The sequence below is a fragment of the Diabrotica virgifera genome, chromosome 10 (genome assembly GCF_917563875.1).
Source record: "Diabrotica virgifera virgifera chromosome 10, PGI_DIABVI_V3a".
Taxonomy (NCBI): Eukaryota; Metazoa; Arthropoda; class Insecta; order Coleoptera; family Chrysomelidae; genus Diabrotica; species Diabrotica virgifera.
In genome coordinates this window covers 23,062,311-23,085,260 of record NC_065452.1, presented here as the reverse complement: position 1 = coordinate 23,085,260, position 22,950 = coordinate 23,062,311, and positions in this window count along the sequence as shown.

Genomic DNA, 22,950 nt, shown 5'->3' with positions numbered 1-22,950 from the left:
TTGTGTGTGTAAATTTCAGTAAGTAGTAATACAATATTTATTGTGGTAATTTTTTTAAATTAGATAGATAAACCATGAAAACATTATTGTTCTTAAAAAAGTAAGTAACTTTATTTTTTGTTTTAGATTATGTCACATGACGAAGAACAAAAACGTCTTCTGAAACTGTGGGAAGAGTTTCCCAGCAACGAAGAAGTGTTAGATGGCTCTAATGATGAATAACGTATGGAGGAAGATCGAGAGGCAACTAGTGACCACGAATCAAGTCGGAGCTCACTCAAGGTAAAGAACTAGTTGACCCAAATATCGGACAGGTAGATCTTAACCAGGAAACGTAATACGGAATCAAATTGACTACATAATGGTGAACAAGAGATTCCGTAATGGATGCCTATCGGTTAAGGGTTACCCCGGTGCTGACGTATGTTCCTGTTGTTGGTAAATTTAGGTTTAGATTCAAGGTTGCAAAAAAGAACAGCAACAAAAAGTGCGATATTAGAATACTAAAAAATAAGAAAACAAAAGAGACAGTCGCACAGATTCTTTCAGAGAAGCTAATTAATATGGAGCAAACATATAATGCCGAAAATAGTAAATCCTTTATAAAAGGTATATATTTAAAATCCCTAAAAAGGGCTACATCACAATCACATAACTAGTTTTCGACTGGTTTACCAGTCATCATCAGTGCTTACGTGAAGTTTACATGCTAACCACCAAGATATAGTTTAACAAAAATATGTGGGTCAAAGCCCTGTATAAGTGGTCCGTTAAGGAAACATCAGTTGAAAATGCCAATTAGAGCATGGATGTTTAAACTATTTTAAAATAATGCCCCAGGTAACATCTGAGCTGTGGTGTGACTAGATTACATGGTGAAAGTCTGAAGTTATTGTTAAACTATATCTTGGTGGTTAACATGTAAACTTCACGTAAGCACTGATGATGACTGGTAAACCAGTCGAAAACTAGTTATGTGATTGTGATGTAGCCCTTTTTAGGGATTTTAAATATTTACCTTTTATAAAGGATTTACTATTTTTGTATTACATGGTATACAGCCAACTACAGGAAAACTTTTTCCTTGTGGATTTTTATATCATGCCGAAGTATGATTCCAAAATATATGTGAAACCTTTAACAGCATCAGAGAAGAACATCTAATAGAAAAGAAAGAGATAAGAAAAAGTTGGATGAACGACAACATACTACAACTTATGGAAGAAGGAAGAAAATCAAAAAACAACAAAATAATGTACAACACGATTCAGAGACAAATAAGAACTGAAATAAGAAAGGCCAAAGAAAATTGGTTAAAATCACAGTGTGAAGAGAAAAAGTCGTTAGAGCAAAAACATGATACGTTTAACATGCATAAAAAGGTGAAACAAGCAGCTGGTCTTCAGAAATCCAACACAACTAGCAAATTGCGAGACCAGCAGGGGAATATCATCACAGACAGAAATCAAGAAATCTGCATATGGACAAAATACATACAGGAACTCTTTGATGATACTAGATCCGAACAACCTCTGTCCTACATATGTGATGACCACTTACCAATCACATCAGATGAAGTGGAAAGAGCAATATCACAACTAAAAGATGGCAAAGCTCCTGGACCTGACAATGCATATGCTGAACTCATAAAACTATTTAACACCGACGGTACTCAACGCCTAACCAAAATATTTAACGACATATATATTTAAGCGGAGTAATACCAAAAACATGGTTGAAGTCGACGTTTGTTGCTTTACCAAAGAAAACAAAGTCCGTATCCTGCAGTGATTTCCGAACCATCAGCTTAATGAGCCATATTTTAAAACTATTTCTAAAAATTATACATCAAAGGATATATAGACTGTACGAAGAAAAAATCAGCCGAACACAGTTTGGTTTTCGAAATGCAGTGGGTACAAGAGAGGCTCTATTTAGTATACAAGTGCTATTTCAACGATGTAGAGACGTAAATTGCGATATTTATGTATGTTTCATTGATTACTATAAAGCGTTCGATACAGTAAAGCACGACAAGCTGATGGAGATATTAACCAATATTGGAATTAACACCTGTGATTTAAGGATTATCAGCAATCTGTACTGGAATCAAACATCCTCTATCCGGACAGAAGCAAGAGAATCCGACGATATCAAAATCAAACGTGGGGTCCGTCAGGGATGTATAATGTATCCCCACTGCTGTTTAACATCTACTCTGAGGAAATTTTTCAAGAAGCAGTGAATGATGTTGAAGCCGGAATTCGAATTAACGGAGAATATATCAATAACATAAGATACGACACTGTGGTATTCGCTGACAGTTCTGAAGCCCTACAGGAGTTAATGAACAGAATCGCAAAAGTCAGTCAGAGATACGGACTTTCACTAAACACTAAGAAAACAAAATGTATGATTATCTCTAAGAACAAACAGAAATTTGGACGAATCAGTGTGAATGGTCAACAAATAGAAAGAGTAAAAACATATACCTACCTTGGTACGAACGTCAATGAAAATTGGGACCATTCTATAAAAACCAAATGTAGGATAGAGAAAGCAAGATCTGCATTTCAAAAAATGGCAAAGTTGTTCAAATGTCATGATTTGTCGATACCCATAAAAGTCAGATTACTACGATGTTATATCTTTCCTATACTGTTGTAAGGAGTTGAGTCGTGGACTCTCACAGACGCCACCTGCAAGGTAATTGAGGCTTTTGAGATGTGGCTTTATCGTCGAATCCTGAAGATATCTTATACCGATCACATTACTAATGAGGGTGTTTTGCTGAGAATTCAAAAAGAAAAAGAGCTATTAATCAAAATAAAAACAGCCAAAATAGAATACCTCGGTCACATCATGAGAAACAGTGAAAGATATGGACTGCCGAAACTGGTCTTACAGGGAAAATTAGAGGGAAAGCGAGGACCAGGAAGGCGAAGGATTTCGTGGCTGAAAAATCTACGTACGTGGTTCAACACAACCACTACAAATCTTTTCAGAGCAGCAGTGTGCAAAGTACAGATTGCCATGATGGTCGCCAACATCCGAAACGGATAGGCACTACAAGAAGAAGAAGAAGAAGATCTTAACGCTCAGCAAGGAAAAACAAACGGCAGAAATAAAAAGGCGAATCAAACTGGCCTGGGTAGCATATGGTAAATTAAGCTACATTTTGAAAAACCAAAAATACCCGCAATATTTTAGAACGCGAATTTTTAACCGGTGTATACTTCCTGTTTTGACAGATAGCTCCCAAATTTGGACATTTACAAAGGACAATATCGATACAGTGGCAAAAGCTCAAATATCGATGGAAAGGCAGATGCTGCATATAAAATTTAAAGATAGCAAAAGAAACCTCTGGATCAGAGGAATAACCAAAGTGAAAGACGTTAAGGAACAGGTGGCACAACTCAAATGGAAATATGCAGGTCACACCATCCTACAAGGAGAATGAAACGAAATAAGGAAGGCCCGTTGGACTACCCCAGCTAATTGAAATAATATTCGAAAATATTACCTCAATCATCCAAGATAGCCATCGCTACACCCTTAGCTTAGCTCATTCCCTCAAGGTGTGTTCGTCTTGTCCTAATCTTAGAAATGAACTATGAAAGTTTGGAATGAAAGCAAACAAAACAGTATTTTTAACTAATCATGTTTATTGTTCATAAAAATATAATAAAAATATTACTTAGTAAATTGCATTAACAAATATATTCAAATTCTTGCCAAAAACTAACAATTCTTAGATTATACTTATGGCTTTTGGTATCTGATGGTAACTTCTTGATGTCGAATGGTACTGCTGTAGACTTCTTGTAGACCTGGGCAGATGTTGTGGCTCTAGGTCCCTGCAGCTGAAGGTGGTAGTTGTTTCAGCCTAGATTTCATGGTCCCATTGTTGTCAGCCTTAGTGTCATCGCCGGCGATAGGCTTTTTTTAAGCTCCCAGAGGGAGGACGGTGATCTTATCCAAAAACTATATCAGTAAAACACATATCAACAATCAAGAAGATAAACCAACGTATGTCGTCTGCCATTCTGATCGTCAGAGAGAGTAGCAGATGAAAAGAATAAATTTAAATGAAATTTAGATGAGGAAAATAGTTAAAATAAAATTTGATTACTAAACGTGCATATAAGTAAATTAAAAAGATAATATATTTAAAACTAAAATATCAGGAACCATGCTTTTGACATTGGAGGTTAGATATAAAAAATTTAGAAAAAATGTTATAAGAAGCTAGGTATGCATGGAAAGCTAGGTATGCATGGAATATAATGAGGAATATAATGATTGTAATAATTAGAAATGTTAGTGTCCTTACCCCAAGAGAAAGATGATTTGAATAAAAATGATTTATTTTTCACATTACATGCCTATTTAAGAAATAATTTTTCCCTTCCATTTTGTGTCAGCGGGTAGGGATGAAGTGTCACTTTCATGACAGTGTAACGTTTGAAATGGCGACCAAGTAAAGTACTATGAAGTATCAGGCATGTTCCGTATTGAAAGACAAATACTTACAGAGTAAGAATATAGAGGGTACGTTCAGTATCTTCAATCGATGATTTAAATGAAAAGAGATATAGTAAATAGAAGATAATAAAAGACGATAATAAAAGAGGATAATAAAGAGGGTAATGAAAGAGGATAATGAAAAAGGGCTCCAACGATTTTTTAACGAAGAAAACTGGTAAAACAAATAGAATAAAGTTATTGTTAATGAAATATTAAAGAAAATAAAGTAAAATAATTATTTAAACATAAAATATCAAAGATATGACGTTTGTAACATTACACAGAAAGATAGAACAAGCAAATAATCTACTGGCGACCATGGATACATAAGACAGGAAGGGGAAGACCTCAGATATCATACCGGGATAACTTTTAGACGGTATTTGCTTGTGATCACTGGTGATTCACATGGTACATGAATGAACCAGAAGAGTCTAGTTTTCGTATTTTTCGCGTGAAACCCTTCTGATTTGTTTAAAGGGGACATTTTCGAATAGGAATCCGCAAAGAAAGAGAATCAGAAATTTTTTCATAACAGGGCGGCCTTACAACATGGACTAAATAGTTACCCAAATACTCCGGCGCTATGTTTGGAATATTTTAAAAAAAGATTTTTTTTCTGTTAAACTATATATTTTTTTTGTAACTTTTTTATAATAAAATATTCAGCAAACAATCCGTGACTGTTTTAATAACAGTCATCAAATCTTACTATTTTCTTATAGACCGGGCAGTATCGTCGCCCCCGCTAGCGAAATTATTCCGATTCGATTTTTTTGCACAAACTTACTCAAAAAGAGGTCCTTATAACATATCCACAGGGTGCCGGGCGGTGCCGTGGTCGAAAAATTGTTTAAACAATTTTTTTTAAACAAATTCACAAAAATCAATCACAAGAATCTCTAAAATCAATTTTAGAGAAAAATCACAAGAGACCTTTTTTGCTCAGAATCACCTAAATTATCTAAAAAATCGTTCGCAACAAAAAAATATTTTTGTGAATTTGTTAAAAAAAATTGTTTAAACAATTTTTCGACCCCGGTACCGCCCGGCACCATGTGGATATGTTATAAGGAGCTCGTTTTGAGTAAGTTTCTGCAAAAAAATGGAATCGGAATAATTTCACTAACGGGGGAGACGATACATCTGGACTATAGCGCTAATTGTTAATAACTAAAAATAACAGCTTTGTAATAAAATCATGACAAAAATCTCTTCAGGTCCTGGAAGAAGTTGTTTGAAACTTGATCTGGTGGCTCTTTGAATTTCATAATCATAACGTTTAATCGAGGAGTTATTAAGCCTTGAAAATAGCCATTTTCGCATTTTTTTAAATTTTTAATAGCATATATCTTGACAACAATCAATTTTAGAAAAAAATGACAGGAGACCTTTTTTGCTCAGAGTAAGCCAAATTATCTAAAAAAATTATTCGAAATAAAAAATTATTTTTGTGAATTTGTTTAAAACAAATTGTTTAAACAATTTTTCGAGCACGGCACCGCCCGGCACCCTGTGGATTTGTTATAGGACCTCTTTTTGAGTAAGTTTATGCAAAAAAATCTAATCGGAATAATTTCGCTACCGGGGGCGACGATATTGGCCGGTCTATTATTACTTTTGCAACTTGACTAAGATGAATCACCCCTGATGCCCACTTCTCCGACATGCTATTAGGTTCACTTACATCCCATCGGCACACTCTGTTTGCCCGATGTTAATACCAACGATATGGTCATTTAAGCTATACTCTGCATGGAATCACCGGTGATACACATGGTCCAGAAATAAACCAAGAAGGTTGATCACCGGTGCTACATATGGTATCACAAAGCAGAATCATCGCAATATCATTGGTAGCCAAAGTGATAAGCTCTCTTTTCTTATTCATCCTCCGCAAGACTTCCGCATTTGTCATACGGCTCATCAGGGCCGGATCTAGGCTACTCCATAAGGGGGGCAAGTTTAAACTTGCCGCCACCTTTATTGAAAAAATGGATGTAGATCATAGCAAGGATAGGTGTAGGTAAATAAAAAAATAGTACATACAGTTTTATGGGAAGCAATGAATTTAATTGTACATTTTGAATTTCAAAAATATACTTATTTACTACAAATTTGCAACATTACTATATACTTCATTACGGCAAATCCACAAAAAATAGGGCTAGATATACTAAGTTTCTTTACTCATAAACAACCTTACAAAGGTAATTGTATTTTACGGCTTTTTTTAGAAGCAAATACTTGTATTACGTCATCAAAACTAATGGAAGATGCACGTTTGTGCTCAATAGCTATGATGCTTAAATCAGTGAGCCTTTGTTGCTCCATTGAATTTCTTAGCTAATTTTTTACTATTTTTAATTTGCTAAAACTTCTTTCTTCCAAGGCAACTGATACTGGGATAGTTAGAAATATTTGTAGTCCTGTTGTAATATTGGGATAACCCTCATCAAGTTAATTTTTCAAAATTATGTCAAGAGTTATTGAAGCATTTGCATCCTTCAAGTTTCAAATTAGAATCTACTGCCAAAGCATGGTTCTTGAAACTTCAAGAGCTTCCAGAAACTTCAATTTCAAATACAAAGTTGTTTTTGTTCATGTCTTTCTTGTAAGTATCCGCCAATAGGCCTGCCTTCACCTTAAGATCAGAGATGTCCATTTCATTAATTCGATATTCATTCAAAGATCCAAACTTTTCATTGACATTTTCTAAAGCTTTGAATCTGGTACTTAACTCTACTACCAATCTGTCAGTAATTTCTAGCATTGAACTTTTGAATAAGTCTTCTTGAGAACGGTTGACAACTTCATCCTCACATAGTTCGTCAAACATGGCTTTCTTCATCCTTTTTCTTTTCTCCTTAAATTCTTCAGATACGTCGTTTAAACTAGCAAGAAACTTAGCTTCATCAAGAGCCTCTTGTGGCGAAAAATCTCTAGAAGATTTAATAAATTGCAGACAGATTTTTTTTTGGCGTTTGCAAAAAAAATTGCCGCCCCCTCGAATTTGCCGCCGGGGGCACGTGCCCCTTTGCCCCCCCTAGTTCCGGCCCTGCGGCTTATGTAGGATATTCTGAGCATTTTACGGTAACACCAGAGTTCGAATGCTTGGTATCTTTTTTGTGTTGCTTTTGTCATTGGCCAGACTTCAACACCATAGAGCAAGATGGAGAAAACATAGCATTTAAGTATTCTAGTTCTCAATGAGATATCCAGTTGGCGGTTGCATAGAACTTTTTGCATTTTGTAAAACACTGTACGTGTCATTTCCAGACGTGTTCTTATCCCTAGTGAGTGGTCCCAAGTTTTATCAAGATTACTTCCAAGGTACGTTATTCTTGTTACTCTTTCCAGATCTGTTCCGTCGACATTGACCTTCACCCTTCTGTTCTGATGCTTGCTGATGACCATCGTTTTTGTCTTCTTTATATTCAGTTTCATTCCAAATCGTCTACAGGATGTCGTTACTCGGTCCATTAGACGTTGCAGTGCTTTAGCATTATTTGGCAGAATGACCGTGTCATCAGCGTATCGCAGATTATTCCAAAGCCTTCTTCCAAAGATGCCTTCCAAAGCCTTAAATATCTTCTCACAGTAAATGTTAAACAGCAAAGGTGACACATCCCTATCTTACTCCCTTCTCGATATTGATTTTTCCAGATGTTTCGCTTTTATTTTGATTTTAGCCTTTTGTTCTTGGTAGTGGTTTGAAATGATCCTTTAGTCTTTATCGTCGATATTACATGACCTTAAAATATCTATTAGTTTATCATGTTCTACCAGGTCAGAAGCCTTCTGCAAGTGTATAAAACGAAAGTATACTTCAGAATCGACATATCTACATCTATCAACTAGCAGATTTATTAAAAAAAAGGGCTTGTCTTGTTCCGAAGCCATTCGTAAAACCAAATTTAGTTTGACCAGTGTGTTCGTCTAATTTATTGTAGACTCTATTGTAATATGAATAATAGTATTATTAGTAGAAAAAGCTTCAGCATATAATTCATCAGGCTAATAATTCTATGTTCTTCACATTTCTTGGAGTTTCTTTTCTTTGGTAGTGGTATAAACACCGATGTCAGCCAATCAGGTATTATGTCTGTTTCGTATATTTTGTTAAATATATCTTCCATAACTTCGATGTGTTCGTCTAATAATATATTTATTATTTCAATTGGGATATTATCTTCCCAAACAGTTTTTCCGTGTTTTATTTGCTTTGATAATTTTTCTATAGTAGACTTTTCTTGACATCATCCTAAACATAATGCAAAAATGTCTACGTGCTCTATTTAAAAATATATTTATTTTGTGCTAAACGCCCTGGTCTATATAAGTTGTAAGGCCGCTTTAGACCCAAGCACTTTTTGAAGTCGAAGCCAACTGCAAAAAGTCTCTGGCTTGTCGCTGGTATCGGCTTTTGCTATGGTTTTGATCGACTTCTTTTTGTAGTTAACAGCGGCGACAAGATGTAGTCTGTACGAACAGATTAATAATTATAAATTTGAACGAAGAAATATTTCTTTTGTTACTACTTCGAAAGCGCAGACAAAGAAGAAAACGTTTGAAACGGTTTCGTGTGAAAAGAGAATCGCTACAATTATTAAGAAGTCAGAAGTTGTAGTGCAGTCGAGAAAATGCCCTTGTGAAAAGGAAATGCGTTTTACATTGTTGTTAAATGACGACTTCAAGTAGCGACAGACAACCACAAACGCTCGACTTTTTGCTGCCGACTTCGACTTCAAAAAGTGGTTCATTTGTAAACGGCCTTACTATCATTTCGCCCTTACGCATGTAGCCACGTAACTGTTTTATACGCGTGTTCAGCCGGGTTAATAATATAACATTATTATTAGAACAATAAATATATATATATATATATATATATATATATATATATATATATATATATATATTATATCGGTTTTATAGCGTTCTACACCTTTCCGTGCCTAATCGCCACTCCTTTCTATTGTGGCAGTCTTCCTCTCTTAGATTTCTTTCAGACATCGCCTTGGAGATGCCCTTTATCCATGTAGTTGCTGTTCTTCCTCGTTTTCGTTTTTCTGTGGGGGTCCATTCTAACACTTTTTTGGGGATTCTCCTTTCGTCCATTCGTCTTACGTGTCCGTACCAAACTAGCTGTTGTCTTTCGATGTCATCTATTGTTGTTCTTTCTATTTCCAGTTGTTGTCTAATGTCGTCGTTTCTTATGTGTTCTAATCTAGATCTTCTTGCTGACCTTCTCGAAAAATCCATCTCAGTGGCTAGTCATTTATCTTTGTACTTGTGGGTTAATTGCCAGACTTCAGCTCCATAGGTTAATACTGGTTTTAATATTGTGTTGTAAATTCGTTTTTATTTTCTGTTCTTATATTTTTTTGCCACAGTACCGACTACAGGACTCCTATCACCTGTTTTCCCTTTATATAATACCGCGCTGTATTGCTTGTTTGTAATTGGTCCAACCGCAGGCAAGTTTACTCCACTGTTATAAAATTTTGACACTAATGACATTTATCAAATTTTGACACTAGTGATATTTCATAGGTTAATTAAGTTATATCGGCGATTTTTGTGTTTTCTGTGTTATTCCTTTATTGTTAAGATTGTTAGTCTGATTTTAAAAAGCAGTTGTTTTTGGAACTATTTAGGGACGTATTAATTTAATATATTTATGGATTACCGTTGAGGGCCGACTAGATCAACCAAAAAAAGAAGATGTATTTGGTTATTATTCTAGTGACTTTCTTGGGTGTGAATCTGTCTTTTTAGTTAAATAAAAATAAACAATAGTTAGTTTTATTCCCAGATATATGTATTCATTGCAGTTTGTAATTGTCTCCTGTTCCAGGTTCAGGTTCTCCGTTTCTTCCCAAGAACAATAAATAAAAATACACAGGTGCAAAATTAACCGGACACCTTAAAATGGACCATTTTTGATGTCTCGAATTTCCTAAACCTGTTGTCCAATTAAAGTGATTTTTTAATATATTATAGCCTTCCTCTTTAACAATATCCCTATAATAGTATTGTTGCCAAACAGTTAAATTTTCATTGTATACCGGGTGTACCAATCAAACTGTATTTTTTTCTCAAAGTTCGCATCACCCTGTGGAATATTCTAGCAATTATAAAATACTGAAATTAAAATCCGACTATGGCCTCATGTTTTCTCAACATTTTGTTTGTTGATTTATTCGCTTACATTGGACAAAAAAAAGTTAGGTACTTTAACAACTAGCCATGTCTTTCATCAATACAGGGTGTTTTTAAATAAGTATGGCAAACTTTAGGGGATAATTCTGCATAAAAAAATAACGACAAATTGCTTTATAAACGGTATGTCCGCAAATGCTTCGTTTTCGAGATAGGGGATGTTGAATTTTTTCTTACAAACTGACGATTTATTTAATACTTTAAAACAGGTTGAGATATGCAAATGAAATTTGGTGGGGTTTAACACGTAGTTATTGCACATTTTTTGACATACAGTTAAGAATTTAATATTCAACATTGGCGAACGTACGGGTAATATAAACCTTCATATTACCCGTATGCGCGCCAATGGTGAAAATTAAATTCCTACTTGAATGTCAAAAAATGTGCAATAACTACGTCTTAAAACCGACCAAATTTCATTTGCATATCTCAACCGGTTTTAAAGTAATAAATAATTGGTCAGATTGTAAGAAAAATTTCAACACCCTTTATCTCAGAAACGAAGCATTTGCGGACATAGGTTTATAAAACAAACTGTCATTATTTTTTCATGTAGAATTACCCCTTGAAGTTTGCAGTACTTATTTAAAAACACCCTATATTGATGAAAAACAAGGCTAATTGTTAAAGTACCTAACTTTTTTATGGTCCAACATAAGCGAGTGAATAAAAAAAACAGAATGTTGAAAAAACATGAGGCTATAGTTGGGTTTTATTTTGAGTATTTTATAAATGCTAGAATATGCCACAGGGTGATGCGAACTTTGAGAAAAAACACAGCTTTATTGGTACACCCGGTATACAATGAAAATTTACCTGTCCAGCAACAATATTATTATAGCGATATTGGTAAAAGATAAGGCTATATAACATATTAAAAAATCACTTAAATCGGACAACAGGTTTAGGAAATTCGAGACATCAAAAATGACCCATTTTTAAGGTGTCCGGTTAATTTTGCACCCCAGTGTATAATATAGTAAATATTTTGAAAAGAGCGCAATTGCAATAGTTATAAATACAATTTAGAGTTTAAATACAGTCATGACTTACGGCGCCGAAACACTATCGGTAACCCAGGCCACTGCAACCAAACTTAGCATGTGTTCACCACGGAGACCAAAGGATGGTATCCTAGCTAGAGCATAGTATCCTACTCTTCATATTCGTGAATTCTGGCATTCAAAATAATGCATTTATTTTACATACCGATGGATAATATAGTTTCGATCGCCAGGTAAAATAAATACATTATTTTAAATGCGAGAAATCACGAATATGAAGAGTATGATACCATGCTCTAGGCTAGGATACCGTCCTTTGGTCTCCGTAGTGAACAAACCCTTAGGGATGCTTAAGGAAGAATGGAACGGTCACTACTTGGACTGACTCTCAGAGACGGGGTTAGAAACGAAGAAATCAGGACAGGCGTCACAGATATCATAGAGCGAATAGCATGACGAGAGGTGGATCAAAAAATTACAGTGTGGAAACGATAAACAGACAGAAGAAGTAGAGGTAGACCACCTACACGATATACAGACGAAATCAAAAGGGTCACTACAAATTGGTTCCAGGAGGCTCAAAACCCACAGAACAGGAAGAAATTAGGGGAGATCTATGTTCAAATTTGCACACAGAAGGCTGGATGATGATGGTGATTACTAGAGAGCGGAATATATGCAAAGTGCATATAGATGCATATATTGCATATTTTCAGACAACAAACACAACATTGCATATTTAAGCTAAACACGATTTATTTTGCATATTTTAAAAATAAATTATATAAAAGTTTAAAATTTTCCTCTCTTAGTTGGAATTTTATAACTTCGATATGAACGAGCTCGTTATTTATCTCTCTATCGCTCATTATTATCTATCTGGACTTTCCCATTACTACCTGAATTTAACAATTATGGGTGTTCCCAGAAAAATTTTATTTTATTAGCGTAGCAAGTCGTAGGTACGTACCTGCTTTTAAGGGTCTAATATTTATTTTGTCAGTTTCCGGCCAACATTTGTTTAACCTTTAACTACACGCGCTGGCGTACTTTGTACGCCAGATATAAGAATTCTACTGGAAATATATTTAAAAATTTAATTTTTGACCTTGCTTATTTTTCTAACCTATCACTGGAATGTGCTTTACAATTTGGTTTTAGTTTCGTTATAATCGGCGTTCTGGAAAGATCGTAATTTACATTTTATTATTTGTTGTTTCCGGTGGTGGACAATATACCCCAGGATTATATTACTATAAGTCGTAATATAAGTACATATTTTAATTGTCTTTTAGTCATTATGGCAAAAAATATATTTTTCTTTGTAAACAATACTTTTTCTCCTGAAAAAAATCACATTTAAAAATTTTTTTATTAGTAATTTTATTTATCATGGAATCCAGTTATTCCATGATTCCAGTTATAAATCCCAATTGGCTTACTGAAAAGGAACTCCAAGTATTCACTGATGCCGAATAAGGTTTATAACAAACAACTAAGTGTATTTTTTCAAAAAAAAAAAACAAATCCGCTGTTTTTAAGTGTATTTTCTTGTGGCGTACAAAGTACGCCACGCGTGTAGTTATGGTATAACTTGATGCGCGGGTAGTTAAAGGTTAAAGTAAACGTTGTATCGTATTTAGTGTTTCTGAAGTGATTGGTATATATTAAATTTAAATATGTCTACCGTTCAAAAAAGTGCTTGGATAAACTGTTTTCCCGAGTTAAAGCTAAGTGGAGACAAAGTATTTTGCAAGGCCTGTTCCAAAATCGTAAGTTACATTCATTTTCACATTTCATTTTTTAAATGAGGAACTGACAAACAAAAGCATCATGTCCCATAAAAGAAATTTTTCTGGAAAGAGTGTTTTTATTCGACAAATTCCCTTTTACTTCTATAAAGACGGACAAAACGTTTTTTAACAGATCTAATAAAGTCATTAGAACAAAGGAATTTACAATTAAGTGATTCGGTTAATCTTGTTAACACTTTTTCTGCTCATTGTCAAAAAATTCCCGGAAATACAGGGATTACAATTAGAAATAAATTAAAAAATGTTTTAGAAAAAAATGAGGGCTTCGATTGTTTGAGGAAAGTTGTATGTATTTTTGAAGGCAACTTTTCTGAAGATCTTACGACTTGGCAAATTAGTTTACTGCCTAAAGTAAAATATTGTCCTATAACATCAGTAGATGTAGAACGAACTTTTCTGTGTCCAAACACGTTTTTAGTGATAGAAGGCAAAAGTTGCTAGTTGAAAATTTTGAAAAATATTTGATTATAAATTCATACTATAATTTAGATTCTTAATTTAATTATAATATCAGTTTTTGTGTGTCATTTAATTTGTTTTTATGTGAAAAATAAATATGTATTAAACATAAATGTAGGTTGAATTTTTTAAACATAAATGTTTATATTTAATATATTGTTTTATTTTTGAGTATTTTTAATATGCATTTGCATATTTAGACAAATTTAGAAAAATACCTGCATATTTGTAGTAAAAGTAATGCATATTTATATATGCGCATATTTTGGTAATGTTCTGTTGCATATATTCCGCTCTCTAGTGATTACTTTACTTCTTTTAATTTCACTATTTTTCTACACATAACTAATGATTTCCATTATTCCAAATTACCAAGAATTAAAGAGAAAAAAAATATTTGATTTTTCTAGTACATAATTTATTAGTACTTAAAAAATCAATATTCTACTCATCCATTATGGATGGAAAATGGAAATATAATGTAAAAATATTAATAAGAAATGGTTGTTTACTCGTAACCATCATTGACTGCAAGTTTGAATTTGATCTTATATAAATTATTCACGTTAACCATAGGTAAAAGATAGTAAACTATAATGTGAGTAACACTTTTTTTATGAACATATGTATCACGTATAAAAGCTACATTTTAAAAATAATTTATTTAAATCTTTAAACTATAGTCTAAAATGCCATAAAAAAATGTTTTTACAAACAAATTGGCAGTCTTGCATTTTTAAATAATCATAGTAACTTGTAGTTCAATTATTAAATAAAAAAGTAAAAATAATGTCAAATTCAGAAATGACCAGAGATAGTTACAATAGAATTATTACAATAGAAAAGAATATTTAAGTATCAGAAGGATCAACGTCTTCGACATCTGATCCTAGCAAAGCATCTTTTATGGTTTCAGAATAAGGTGTAGCAGTGAATTCATTTTGAAAATGAATGAGAATTACTTTTTCCTTACAATGTTTAATAGAATCATTCTATTTTGCATTTGCTATCGGTAGACGTGAACTAGGGATGGGAAAAACCTACCTGTTATAACCTAAAACCGGTTTTTTTCCTTTGCATTATCGGTTTTTCCGGTTGTTTTTTGTCCCGGTTATAACGGGTTTTTTGTTTTAAAGTAATAACCGGTAAAAAACCGAATAAGTGGAAAAAATACTGAATTTAGAGGAAAATGGGAAAACTTTTCGCCCCCGTGCATAAATGAGGAACTTTAAGCTGACTGAAACCGATTTTACAACACTGATGACTGATTTATATACTGATATGGACTGATATCGACTTCAATTATTAAATAAAAAAGTAAAAACAATATCAAATTCAGAAATGACCAGAGATAATTACAATATAATTATTGCAATAGAAAAGAATATTTAAGTATCAGAAGGATCAACGTCTTCGACATCTGATCCTAGCAAAGCATCTTTTATAGTTTCAGAAGAAGGTGTATCAGATTTTGAAAATGAATGAGAATTATTTTTCCTTACAGAGTTTAATAGAATCATTCTATTTTGCATTTGCTATCGGTAGACGTGAACTAGGGATGGGAAAAACCTACCCTTTATAACCTAAAACCGTTTTTTTTTCCTTGTCATAATCGGTTTTTCCGGTTGGTTTTTGTCCCGGTTATAACCGGTTTTTTCGTTTTAAAGTAATAACGGGTAAAAAACCGAATAAGTGGAAAAAATACTGAATTTAGAGAAAAATTGGAAAACTTTTCGCCCCCCCCCCCCCCTGCATAAATGAGAAACTTTAAGCTGACTGAAACCGATTTTACAACACTGATGACTGATTTATATACTGATATGGACTGATATCGATTCGAATGTAGTATGGCAAACTAAAGCGCAATGTAAATGTAACTTATTTGGTATTGGCTATGACTCACGAAACCTAACACCGGTTTTTAGAATGACCGGTTTTTTGGCCGGTTATAACCGCCAGGTTAAACTATAGGTAAAAAAGAAAACAGTATAACCGAAAACCGGTGTTTTTGTCAACAACCATTATCCCTAACGTGAGCCATTGTCATTAGAGATACATTGCCACTATAGAGATCATTGCCATTAGAGATACTTTTGTCTTAGATTGTATTTCAACCATATTGAATTGAGCAGATTTGTTCAAATATTTGACTTTAACATTAAAGGAATGGTTCTTTTTTTATTATTTTTACTATTTTTGACTATAATAAGTAAATTTTTTTATCTTTTTAATACATATTGCGTATAAGTCTTCTACTTTCACTTGGCTTTTGCAAAATTGCCCTATCTTTGTTATTTTTTCTCTTCTGTTATTGCAAAAAATAGGACTATGGGATAGACAAATACAATAACTTTTAAAATAATTAATGGATCGGCCTGAAATTTTGAGGGTTTGTTATGTAACCCAATACACAAAAGTGTGTTGATTGAGTGAATCACCAAAGTTCAACGTTAATTTTAATAAAAGTTACTATAGACCAGGGCATTTAGCACAAAATAAATCTATTTTTAAATACAGCACCGAGAAACTTTTTGATAAAGTCGGGCATTTGATAAAGTCCCACATGGAAAACTAATCGATATCCCAAAAACATCAGGACTCGATGGTAAGGATGTAAGACTGGTCTCAAACTTATATCTCCAACAAAATGCAACAGTTCGATTCGAAAATGAACTGTCCGAAATCTTCACAGTCGAAAAAGGAGTTAGACAAGGTTGCATACTGTCGCCAGCATTATTTAACATATACTCTGAAAAAATGTCTAGAGAGGCCTTAGACGAATCAGAAGATTGTATTGCAGTGAATGGACAACTTTAAACAATATTAGATATGCAGACGATACAGTATTGCTGGCAAATAGTGCGCAGGGGCTCCAAAGATGATGGATAATTTTGTAGAAGCATGTAACAAATACGGCCTAAAACTAAATTGTAAGAAAACAAATAGCTATTTGTATAACAAGGGAGGAAAGTGCTACTTTTCCTCCCGAGAATGAAGTTTACTGCCCGACGCGTAGCGGAGGGCAGTAATCATTCAAGGGAGGAAAAGGCACTTTACTCCCATGTTATACATATGGTTTTTCCACCTTCCTCAAATAACAAGTCATTTTTTTATTTTTACTTAATTTATTTATGTAACTAACCAACAAAATTTATTAGAACTAAAACTAGCAAGTAGGTACAATATAACTGTCAACTGTCAAATATAAGTCAAATTATTAATGTAAACATTGTTAAATCAAAATAACAATTTACTGTTTTTTACCATTCTGCAAAATAATTCTGTTTTATAAATAAACGTTAAATGTATAGATACTTACGTAATAGAAAATAGATATTGTACAGGGCGTCAATAAGTTATATTTCATGAATGACGTCACTTTTACTTTTCCTCCCTAGGGAGGAAAAATATTTTCCTCCCTAGGGAGGAAAAGTACAACTTTGCTCCCTACAATCAGGTCCGGAAAAGTATACTTTCGGTAGAGGTAGGTGGAAAAATAATTATCGTAGTAAGAACACCGACATAAACGCCCAAATTACCGTAAACAATACATCCCTAGAAAGAGTACAGAGAATATGCTATCTGGGCTGCAACATTAAGGATACTTGGGATCATAGCTACGAAATAAAAGCTCGTATTGAAAAAGCCAGAAGCTCTTTTAAAAGTCTTAGCAAGACTCTGCAACTTATCTTTACGTATCAATACACGCCTTAGATGGCGTATTCTTAGATGTTACGTCTTTAGTGTCCTGCTCTACGGAGTAGAAAGCTGGAGTTTTACAGTAGATACCATAAAACGATTAGAGGCGTTTGAAATGTGGTGCTACAGACGCATGTTGAGGGTCTCATAGCAACACCCTCATCGAACAAGGTTGTAACTCATTTTTAGCGATTTTACAGGAGAGGCAAAAAACGAAAACATGAATTTTTAAAAATTTGTAGCAAAATGATTAGACTCTTTTACACTAATGTGATATGATATTTATAACATAGTAAGGGATTACTGTGAGATGTAAGCTTTGTAATTTTATTAGCTATTGAAAATCTTGAGTTTGATTGAGATACAACCTTGAGATTAAACATGAGTATCCGTACAAACAGGTTGTAACTCGCCTAACAACCATTTTACACTCTCCGTGTTAATTATTTTTCCCGTTTAACTATTAAAAGGTTGTTTTGAGTTATTTGCAATATAGCTAGGAGAAAATTAGCTTTTATGGTATTTTTAAACAAAATATCAACTCACAGTTTACACAATTTTAATTGGAAATTATAAATTTTACAATAACATTAATATTCTATCACTATGAAAAAAAAATGGTATAAAATATCTCAAATTTTTCGCATTCTTATTGCGTATCTGTAAATATTTAATTCTAAACCATTTTACTTTATTACTTTGCTCTTTTACTATTAATATCTACTTCAAAATTAACATGTTTGTCCTTAAATAGGTTAAAATTTAGAATCTGCTTCTGATTTATTTCAGTTACGGATTTAGGCTTGCCTGATGCTTTGGCATATCGTATCATGGTTATCCATAGGTTTGGAGTATATTATACGACTTAATATTTTTCGGTTTTTCTATAAGGGCATACATTGAATCACCCTCGTTTTGTGAATGTGCTATTTCAAAAAATACACGTGTTATATTGATATTAAAATTTTTCACTACATAGAAGTACGTAGCAAACACTATTCTATACTTATTTTGTCCACCGCAACTATCAAAAAGGAAAAAACAAAGTCCGTAGATCCTTTTTTACTTTTATTTCGATAAATTGACTCATGAGATGCACCATATGTTTCAATAATTTATAAATTAAACATTTGTGCAACAAAGTTGTAACTCATTTAAAAACCTTGTTAATCGTCAACTATAAAGAAAGTAAATATTTAACATAGGGGGTATCCAGTGTTACTGCCTCTTTCACGCTAGAATGGCACACGTTAGTTAAAATACAACTTTTTTTCAATGGATTATTAGCCAAACTATTGAGAATTAAACTATATCGTTTATATTGACGTGTGCGCAATTTTTTGCTGAATTCGTCTGTGTTGAAATCTGAAAAAAGATGGAACTTGAGTTACAAACTTGTTCGATGGGAGTGTCGATATATAGACCAAACAACTAACATAACTATTCTCCAGAGGCTAAGAAAAGACAAAGACATAATTAACACCATAAAGAACAGAAAGTTGGCTTACTTCGGCCACATTATGGGTATTAATAAATACCGACTTTTACAGTTGATTCTGCAAGGCAAGATTGAGGGCAAGAAAGGCCCTGGACGTAGACGTATATCCTGGCTGGCCAATTTTAGGAAGTGGACTGCTCTAACATCAACTGATCTATTTCGAGCTGCTGTGAATAGAATAAGATGGGTCAATGTGGTCGCCAACATCTCCCGAAAATAAGCACCTTTAGAAGAAGAAGAAACGTTTTGCATTATGTTCATGATGATGTCAAGAAAAAAATCTACTATAAAAAAATGAGTGTAAATGCTTAGTTGCATTTAAGGTGCTTAAAATGCATCCAAAAGTGCATAAACATATCAAGAGAGGTGTTTGAAGGGCCAGGTTTTGTTACTCGGGGTTTTTTGTGCTTCTGAAGACGAATAGGCCATCAGAACCGACCATCGGAGCACCTATTGACCAGAATCACTGCTAAGGCACGTCATCTGGAGTTTCGAGGACTTTCGGCACTAAATTGATGCAAACAGATTAATCGGGGGGTTTTGGGGATGCTGAAAAAGAATCTGCAATCACTTGAGTGTCATATGAAACATCTTAACTTATTAAATTTCTTGAGGTAGATTATACAATTTGAATTTTTTTTAAATTTTGCAATAGAGTGTTACTGTTTTTTGTTTCACTTCATTATATTTTATTTATTTTGACGATTTATATAATTTTAGTAAACCGTATTTGTTATTGTTTTTATTTATGACTCTTGTAAGCTTTGTCTATAAAATTGTTAAATTTTTCATGACAATAAAGCATATTTCTATTCTATTCTATTCTAACCGGCCCCCGGTGCGCCTCGTGCCTAAAAACCCTCCAAACACCAGAAGATAACATGTCTTAGCAGTGACCTTGGTCACCCGGTGGTTCGGAGGGTTAGTTGTGATGGCGTGTTGGTATTCAGCTACTCCAAAAACCGCCTAGTGATATATTTGCATGCATTCAGCAGAGGACGTACTTAGCAGTGATGGTGGGCACCAGGAGCTCCGGGAGTCGGTTGTGATGGCGTATTCGTGTTCGTCAACCCCACAAACCCCTAAAAAAATTTTTGCATAAATTTAGTGCCGAAAACCCTAGAAACTCCAGAAGATAACATGCCTTAGCAGTGACATTGGGCACCAGGTGCTCCGGGGGTAGGTGCTGATGGCGTATTCAAGTTCAGCGACTTTAAAAATCTCCAAGTAATCTGTTTGCATCAATTTAGTGCCGAAAACCCTCAAAACTCTAAATGACGTGTCTTAGCAGTGATCCTGGACACCAGGTGCTCCAGGGGTCGATTCTGGTGGCTTACTCGTGTTCAGCTACCCAAAAAACACCCGAATAACAAAATGTGGCCCTTAATATGCTTATTTTGGCATGTTTAACACGTTTAACATTTTGGCATGTAATTTTATATCAACTATTTAGCTTTTTAATGGGGTGTAAAAAAAACGAAAATATCCCGTTCTTTGCGCTAAGTTATGAATAATTAAAAAACGGCTTCGAACTCTAGACAGGAATCGTAGGTTTTCTTTTCAATAGGTCTAAAATAACTAAAAAATTATCAGCTACCTGGATAATTCAGTGTCCTGAGAAAAACCTTTTATCTCTCTGGACTATTTAGAACATGCCCATAAAAAGAACTAATGAGCTGCAATGTCAATATGATGTTAAAGATTTTGTTATGATTCCATATTTTGTATTTGGTTCTAATAACATATTGTATTTGTTTCAGGTTAGTTATGTTTATGGATCATCAAATAGCCCTCTTTGATAACTTGTAAGTAAAAATGTTTAGATGGTCTTTTTAATGACTACATTCTTTGTAAATAATATTTACATACTAATATATACTAACAATGCGCATGTAATAATAGCAATTTGAAGAAAGTAGTTAAAAAAATAATATTTGTGTAATTTGTACGCACGTAAGAAGTTATCTATTATAATATGGTTTCAACGAAATCAATATAATTTAAACAGGTAAAAGGTAGAGATAAAGGCAGTTCTTGTTTTTATTTGATTCAGAGTTGAAACACCATATCCATATAGCTATTTCAGCATTTATGCATCCTCAGTGAAGCTATGCAGTCACAACTCTGGAACAAATATTAACAATCCTGCCTATTTAAGGGAAAACATCGTGATGCAATGTTTCTACCTTTTGAGACGCAAAACAGCGACATCTCTCTTAATACGAGAAAGACGAAAAGCCCTAGATACAAAGTTTACTACTTTTCTACAATTAGAATAATTGAAATAAAAGTAATAAACAATATTTTAAATCCAAGACTTTTCGTTAAGAAACTGCTTTCTGGCTGCAGTCAGATCAACTTAAATTCTAATTTAGATACAGGATGCAGCCAGAAAGCAGTTTCTTAACGAAAAGTCTTGGATTTAAAATATTGTTTATTATTTTTATTTCAATTATTCTAATTGTATAAAAGTAGTAAACTTTGTATCTAGGGTTTTTCATCTTCCTCGTAATACTTTAAACAGTTTATTCATATTTTATTTAAATATTAAATAATTTGAATACTTACTACTTTCCCAAAATTTTTATTAAAACAATACCAAAAATTAAAAAAAATTAAAAAATAAAACACACAAACACATTGAAAAATGCCACAAAGAACTGATTCCTGAACAATTGTTGGCATAAATTTTAACTAAATACGTATTTTCTGAAACAAAATTTATGTAATAAATATACCTACAATCATAAAATGTATAAAAAAAATAAAAACTTGCATTGGGCATCGAACCCGTGTATATTGTGGTCATTGGGTTGTGAATCAAGGCACGTTAAAATTCATCCATTGACACACACCAAATTAAAGTTTTAAATTTTTGGAGAGTTGCTTATGAATTTAATAAAATTAGTTTGATTTTTGTGGAATTAAAATATTAAAATACAACCAAACATAGAGTAAGGAAACAATATATTAGATGAAGATTGGTAGAAATTTTTATTGGTAATCGAATTATGTAAATGGAACCATTACCTACTACATTTTACATTTTCCAAATAGGTATGTAATTTTTTATTACAATACTAAAACATTTACAATTAAGAACCTGTTGCTTTTAAAAACTATTTAAAAAGTCACTACAATTATTATAGACTTACTTTTGACAACAATAAAAACTAATAATACACAACATTTGTTTACACATAACCGCTATATTGAACAATTTTTGACAGGCCTTTGTAATACCCAATCAGAGCAAAACAAATTTTGATGAATTCGCGCACATATACATGTTTATTCCCAAACGCGCCTAAAGAAGTAAGTATAACTTCAAAAATACTTAGAAAGTGCAACCATGCATCTAGGTTTATTGACTATATAGTTCAACACAAAAATAATTTTTCATATTCAGTTTTGGAAACGCTATGGATATAGTTTTTTTACTTACTTAAGCCGTCCTCTTGTACCTTACGGTGTCGAGGTTCTATGGATATAGTATAAGTAAGAAATATAGTAGAACGATCAGATTTCTAGATTTTGATAATCCTGCTTTAAACTATAGTGCGCCAATTCGTTTTTTCTGTTAATTAAATATGTAATTAAAAATATTTATTTTTTATTTAGGTATATACCATTAAAGCAGGACATATCGTATGTGCTAGAATTCATTTTTACCATTTTTTATTTACATTTAACCTTTCAGGGACTTCCGCATGTTTCC